The sequence below is a fragment of the Podarcis filfolensis genome (assembly GCF_964270895.1).
Source record: "Podarcis filfolensis genome assembly, chromosome: 7".
Lineage (NCBI taxonomy): Eukaryota > Metazoa > Chordata > Lepidosauria > Squamata > Lacertidae > Podarcis > Podarcis filfolensis.
This window is the reverse complement of record NC_139603.1, coordinates 37,271,005-37,277,639: the sequence shown is the minus strand read 5'-3', so window position 1 is coordinate 37,277,639 and position 6,635 is coordinate 37,271,005. Positions and strand designations below refer to the sequence as shown.

General features: G+C 37.6%; 1 protein-coding gene across 5 annotated transcripts in view; it reads left to right on the top strand.

The window, feature by feature from the left end:
- TSHZ1 (teashirt zinc finger homeobox 1) overlaps positions 1-6,635 on the top strand; it is an 80,083-nt gene that overhangs the window by 12,792 nt on the left and 60,656 nt on the right. The window contains exon 1 of one of the 5 annotated variants that reach the window (XM_083623587.1): positions 6,517-6,535. The exons of the other annotated variants lie outside the window; for them this stretch is intronic. The gene's annotated coding sequence lies outside the window, so the exon portion shown is untranslated. Of the gene's footprint in view, positions 1-6,516; positions 6,536-6,635 lie in introns of those variants that run through there. 5 annotated transcript variants of the gene reach the window in all.

Sequence of the window (6,635 nt, the reverse complement as noted above, 5' to 3'; positions counted from 1 at the left end):
TCTCCTTGGGCCTTATGCTCAGTGAGGGGTCACAGTGGCTGAACTGAGCATTCATCCTAAAGTAGTTTGCATGTAGTTTACACTGAGTTCCATTTAACTAATACAAAGTGTTAACGCAGAATCATTAGAATAAACAGAAAATTCGCTATTGAAGTAAATGACTAAGATCATATTGGCTTTAGTGCGTTTGGATACGACACCACTGATTTCATCATTTTGAATAGCACAATCACAAGACAGCAACAAAATCTGGTATATTTCCCTTGCTTTCTGTGACTGGTCTGTTAGCCAGTAACCTTTTAGACGTGTTTTAAAAAGTGTAATCTTTTTGTCATCTGCACATGCTGTTCTTTAGTTATATACTTCCAATATTGGGCAGTTGTTTTGGGAGCCATTTTCTCTGCTTGCATGTATGGGAAATTCATGTATGAAAACGGCTTATTTTTTCATTGGGGTTAGGATAGGAAAACAATAGTTTCGGATGTGATTTGATTTATAGCATAATCCTTTGCATGTTTAGTGGGGCTTTCTCCCATGTAAGTGTGCATAGGATTGCAGCGCTAGTTACTACTTTTCTGTTTCTCTTTGAATTATGAATCGCTGTATCATTGATGTTGGAGCAGGATTTCTCTGTGGTGATTGCAGTGCATATTTCAGGAAGAAAAGCCCTGTGAACTTAAAATTCACAGTATCATGGTATTAATTTTCATTTGTACAATGTGTCCATTTGAAATAACTTTTTGGTCTTGGTGATCTGTGCAATTCTTTTGTTTCAAGGAGGATTGCGCTTTTGTCTTAATGATTACGTAGCGATCTAGTAATGCCAAGCATGGGTGCTATTTTAAGTTGTTTATCATCTAATTACATATTAAAAGCACAAATTGTGTATGATGCTAGGGGGCACACTGTGGTAAGATGCAAAGAATCACATTAGACAGTTGTGTTGGTTTCATTATGGCCTAGGACATAGCATCATGAAGAGTCCAGAAATGCCTACTGTTTATTTCACTAGATTTCTGATCAAAGCCTTGTCTTAGAGAATAATATTTCCATTGTAAGATATATTGCATGAAACCCCTGAAGATAAAAGGAAATACTTTTTAAATCAGGTATAAAATTGACCTATCATAGCCAGATAAATAATAAAAAGTATGAATTTTTGAGGCATTTGATTGTGGATACAGATACATAACTTCGTAAGGATAAAAATTAAAAAGGTGAGCAAGAAGGGAATTAATTGTATTTGCAACAATGGTTAATATGTATTACTGGCAAATTATCAACATATCTAATTGATATTATTGCTGCAAGTAAACTTTCAAATATAGGTATTTTTTAAAACTAGCAGTTATTACATAGTATTCAAAATGTGTTCTAAAAGTACTAATCCAGTAAGCCACCGCTGTAATGTTGTCTGGTGTGAGGCTATTATGCTTCAGTTCCCAATTACGTAGAACAGGGATGGGGAACCTGTGGCCCTACAAATATTGTTAAACTCCAATTCCCATCAGTCTCAGTTATAGTGCAGAAACATATGGAAAGCCACTTGCTCCCCTTTTCTGATAACAGAACAAACTGTAAAAAAAATAACTGCTCCAACTTCCAACTGTATCTTCCTTTAACATGATATAACTGTTTCCCAAGAACAGTCATATGGGCAAGTTCTTAATCAGTAATAATCAATAGCTTAGGTGAAGCACTGAATTGGGAGAATTAATATTTTTATTTTTATTTTTAAATTAAGCCAAGGCACACCTACAGAATAGCTAGTGATATTTTACAAATATAACGTTGTGTACTACTATTATAAATGCTGAAGTTTTAAAATTCTCTCCTACCTCCACAGGTGATCAAACTGAAAATAGAAAAAAACACATACCCATGATGTTAATGATACATGGGAGATGATGTTATCCTTGCGAAGTTGAGCGTTTTAAAAAGAAAAAGCAGGAAGGTTTGAACACAATTAATACAAGTAGTGTTAATTGGATTTTAAACTATCTGGCCTTGCCTGGGTTAGGGTAGTATCTCCCCCAGGAACAAGGTAGTAACATTTTTAGCAGGTGTGCGCATGTGTAAAATGGTGGTGAAAATCAATAAGGAAATACAAGTATTGTCAGGTATTTTTTATGGATTTTCATGGAAGAGCTCATGTCCTCCTTTTAGTAGTATTGAACAATGATGTTCTGTAAGGAACATGGCTGGACTTCATTACTGCTAAGTATGTATATTTTATAATGGCCCTGTTATTATTATAAAGGGTACATTGCTCTGTGGTCCAGGTTGCTGACACTGGGTGTCATCTAATGCCAACTTATGCACTGGAAATCTGCTTGTGCAATAGGACCAGACCCTCCAAGTGTCCCTATTTTCCAGTAATGTTCCTGATTTATAGATGCTACCCCAGTTTCTGATCGGATCCCGGAATGTCCCACTTTTCCTTAGGATGTCCCCATTTTCATTGGAGAAATGTTGGAGGGTATGGACATATGCAACCCCTAAGCCATCTGAAGGCAATCCTGTGTAGGGAAGTTTTTTTTTAAAAAAATTAATAAATGTTTTATTATGTTTTTTATATTTGTGGGGAGCTGCCCAGAGTGGCTGGGGCAACCCAGTAAGATGTGTGGGGTATAAATAGTAAAATTATCACTATGGAATGGGACGTCACTATTTTCATTGGATAAATGTTGGAGGGTATGCAGGACCCTCTAGAGCAGATTTTGGAGGTGAGAAGGGGCTGCAAATGAGAGGGGAGAAAGGAGAAATCATGTTGTATGAGCAGATGTCCCCTCACCTTACACTGGATCTCACCCGTTGCCATGTAGTTATTTGTTTTTCTCGTATTGTTGGACTGAACCAAATGCATTCCTTGGCTCATTTCAGACATCTCACCAAACCGTAGTAAAGAATTCACAAACTGTTTTGGTTTTTCCACCTTCCTCCAGAGACTACTGTACGAAGGGACAGTGCAGTTCAGAGAGGCTAGAGGAAGAAATCAGAAAAGAACCCCTCAACCATAATTTGCACAATTGTGTTAAAGCGCAAACATTGGTTTGAGTTTTAAACTATTGCTAACACAAGGGCTTGTTTGACATAATGTCTGAATGGAGCCATTGACTTTGATTGTTGAATAAAAGAATAGATGTGGAAGGAAAGTGCTGCAAATTAGGCAAGAGAAGTTAACTCAGGTTAAACATTTCATCTTTCTTTGGCTTTCGTCTCCTCCTTTTCCCTGAACATTTGCACCTGGTGAAAATTATAGTGCAAGAGGATCTGAACCAGGAACATTGGCCTTCAGAATATACAGAATACCTTTCTTCTGCACAAAAACTCATGATGAAATTCCAGTCTTTGAAAAGTAAAAGTGGACATCAATTATTTTGGCAAGTTGTAAAAGTCTTGAGGCAAAAGCAGCTGAAAGCAAGAAGTCCAAGAGTTATTAAGCCAGGAACAGGAAATATACTAACCAATTGACAAACAGGGCCTATAACTTTTATATTTCAAGTACTGTACTCTTCTCACATTGCAAGTATTTATATCAAACGTCTCTAGCCAAATCCTAGGCCGGAAGGTACCGTTGACGCACCTCTCTCAAATTGGAAAGAGACAGGATAAAAATAAACGAACATAAGTGAAATAAATTATTTCACTGTGTGCAGGATCACATCCTTATGGTATTGGTGCTTAAAGAAGGTTATGAGTGTCACAAGTTTTGCGTCTGAGGCGTCAATTCTGTTTCTTAAAAATATTCCAACTGCCTTTCCTCCCCAAATCTCTGGTTTTGTAGCTGGAGGCCCTGATGCTCTCTGTGTTGCTGTCACTGTATATGCTGTGAAGGCAGTAAAAATGAGCACTAATCAATCTTTCAGAGCCAAGCAATGAGCATTAGGAGGCCACTATCCTGTGACTAAACACACCCCTTTTATGGAGTGTTGGTGCTAATAAAGGACAGCTTATTACTGAGGCAGAGACCAAAGCTTGGGTGAGGTCAACCATGACTGGCAGTCATCAGTCATTCTTAATGATACTTTTTCCCGTGCTTTCTAAGGGATTCTGAGCAGAGTGCAAATCATTTGGGGTCATCCATAGTTCATGTACCCACAGATGGTAAAGGTTTTGAAAGTCTTTGGTTTAAACTTGTACTTAAAAAGTGGGGGGAATCGTTTTTTTTCAAGTAGACAAACAAACAAGCAAACAAGCAAACACAAAAAGCCCAATAGATTCCCCCCCCCCCAATGTTGTGTTTTCTTTCACTGTTAAAAGATGTTTTACACACTGGAGTGCTTGCGCATTATAAAGAACTACATAAATTTATTTTTTATGACGTCTGTCTTCTTTAATTATTACCTTTGATGTCTATTGGTGACTAAAGAGAGCTTAACAGGATTTCTCTCCCTTCTTAAATTTCGCAAAGTGAAACCCAGCCAGTCCCTGACAGATGTCTGTTCCTCACCTTCAGGATTATTTTATAAATCCCTTTCTGATGAGCGGAAGTGTCAAATCAAGGACAGGTCATAAAGTAAAAGTATAAACCTTTTAAAGAGAGACTCAAGTAATATATAAACATTCTGCACTCACTCTGAATTTTTTTATCGTTTGGAAAATATATTTTGGTAAGAAGGTAGAAAAGTTTCAACCATTAGCTTGTGTGCATTTTTAGAAATGCATCATTTTGTTTTGTTCCTTGTACTCCTTCCTAATTTGATTTCAAGCATTCAAAGATAATAACTGTGCTTCAGATAGAACACGTCACTAGGACTTTTGGTTTTTTATGCACCTTTAAAAATATGACAATTGTACTGCGTTTCTATTTTTGTGTTTATTTAATTAATTTACATCTAATCACCCATTGTAGTATATCTTGGTTTGAAGGCTGTGAAGGCAGTGTGAATTTAGACAACAGCTGTCTCCCCCCATTCCCCTTTTTATTAAAGTAAGCTTACTTTTTCTGAGATTTTAACTTCTGATACAAGTGTTAGTTTATTTTTACTTCTTAAAGCTGAGGTAAGCTGAAATCAACACCTTCTGGTTTCTTCTGTCAGTTCTGTATCACCACATATGGGGAAAACATGGTGTGTTGTGCATAAAATACAAAAGTTGTACTGATTTTTGTCTCAGGCGCACTCTTAAAGCTTTGACTTGCAACATTCAGTGTTTCATGGATGATGGAGGTTTAGACAACTTCTTTTCAGTGTTTAGTGTTGTAAAATAAGCTGTCTATTGCACAAGCTTATGAATTTGTAAACCACTTTGTGAGTGAAATGTGCTCTGAAAGGTGGGTAGAAATGCATTAAATAAATAGAAGTACAGCACCTGGCATGTTGGTAACGATACATACAGCTTATTATGAATAAACAAAAATTGTTTGATAAAACATAATAAAAAAGTAAGATTTCTGTTTGAGCTCAGACACTTTAAAATGCACAAGTGGAAATATTTTCCTTTTATATTCTGTGTGCAGTGGTTCCTTCTTGGTATGTAATCCCATTCATTTTTAAACCCATAAAATAAAAACCTTTTTTTATTTTGTCCCATAGTTGCCCAGCGAGTGAGATGCTTTTGGTAATTCTACCAGTAAACGGATTTCTGGTGTTGGTTGGAAAATATGTGCAGCTTTCATAAACAATAGAAAATACAATCAAATAGTGCTGTACCTATGATAAGAAGTGGTCCTTGTTGAAGCTTTATTCAAGAAAGCACTTAAAGATGAGGGTGTTTATGTATTTAAATTTAAGAATATGCCTTAAGTGCTTTCCTGAATTTGGGCCAATGTGCCTGATGCTTCCTCCTGTTTGAGACCAGATGTCATAAGAAAGAAATCAGGCCTCATCATGGCCCTGATTCTTTTGCTTATTGCATACAGTCCTCACTTGTTAAGTGTTTCTGTCTTTACATATGCAGGTTAGTAGAACAGCTTACGTTAGGAATGATGGGCCAGAAAACAAAGCAAAATGCCCCTTTAATAAGAGCCTGGACATTTGCGTAGCACTTATTCTCTAAATTAGTAAATTAGTTTTGCTCAGGGTACTGCCTTCTGTTCCTATACCATAGTAGGGAGAGGTTGCAGTTGCCACGTCGTGTAATTCCACAACCCTTTAGTTGACACTTAGATATGAGCTTGCAGCTGCCTAAGTCGTAAGAGCCAACTCCTAGGGGCCAAGGTCCCTTCAGCCCCCCCACCCAATAAAATATTTGAGGAGGCCCGCGGCCTTCAACGTTGATGGGCATTGCCTTCAAATGGTGTGCATGTGCCGCGTCTTGTGATAGATTATACGGGGCGGACCTTGCCTGCCTCCCCTATTTTATTCAAGTTGGTGCCCTTGGCCTAGACACACACACACACACACACACACACACACACACAAACACACCAACTACTTGGTGGCCAATCAACCATGGATTAAAATCTTTTGGTTATAATCCAAAAATTCTTTGATGCACACAATAGAGGATTTTTTCATTTTGTTGAATCATACTGGCACACTCAGTGCTGAGGTTTTGGAGTGGGAGTCTCTGATTCATGTAAAGAATCTGGGTATGTGCTTGAAACTTTTGGGTTTGGGTGAATGTGTGAACAACCTCAAATGATTCAAGGCCTGAGAGTGGTCCTCCTATAAGGTTTGCAGAGTCCATGG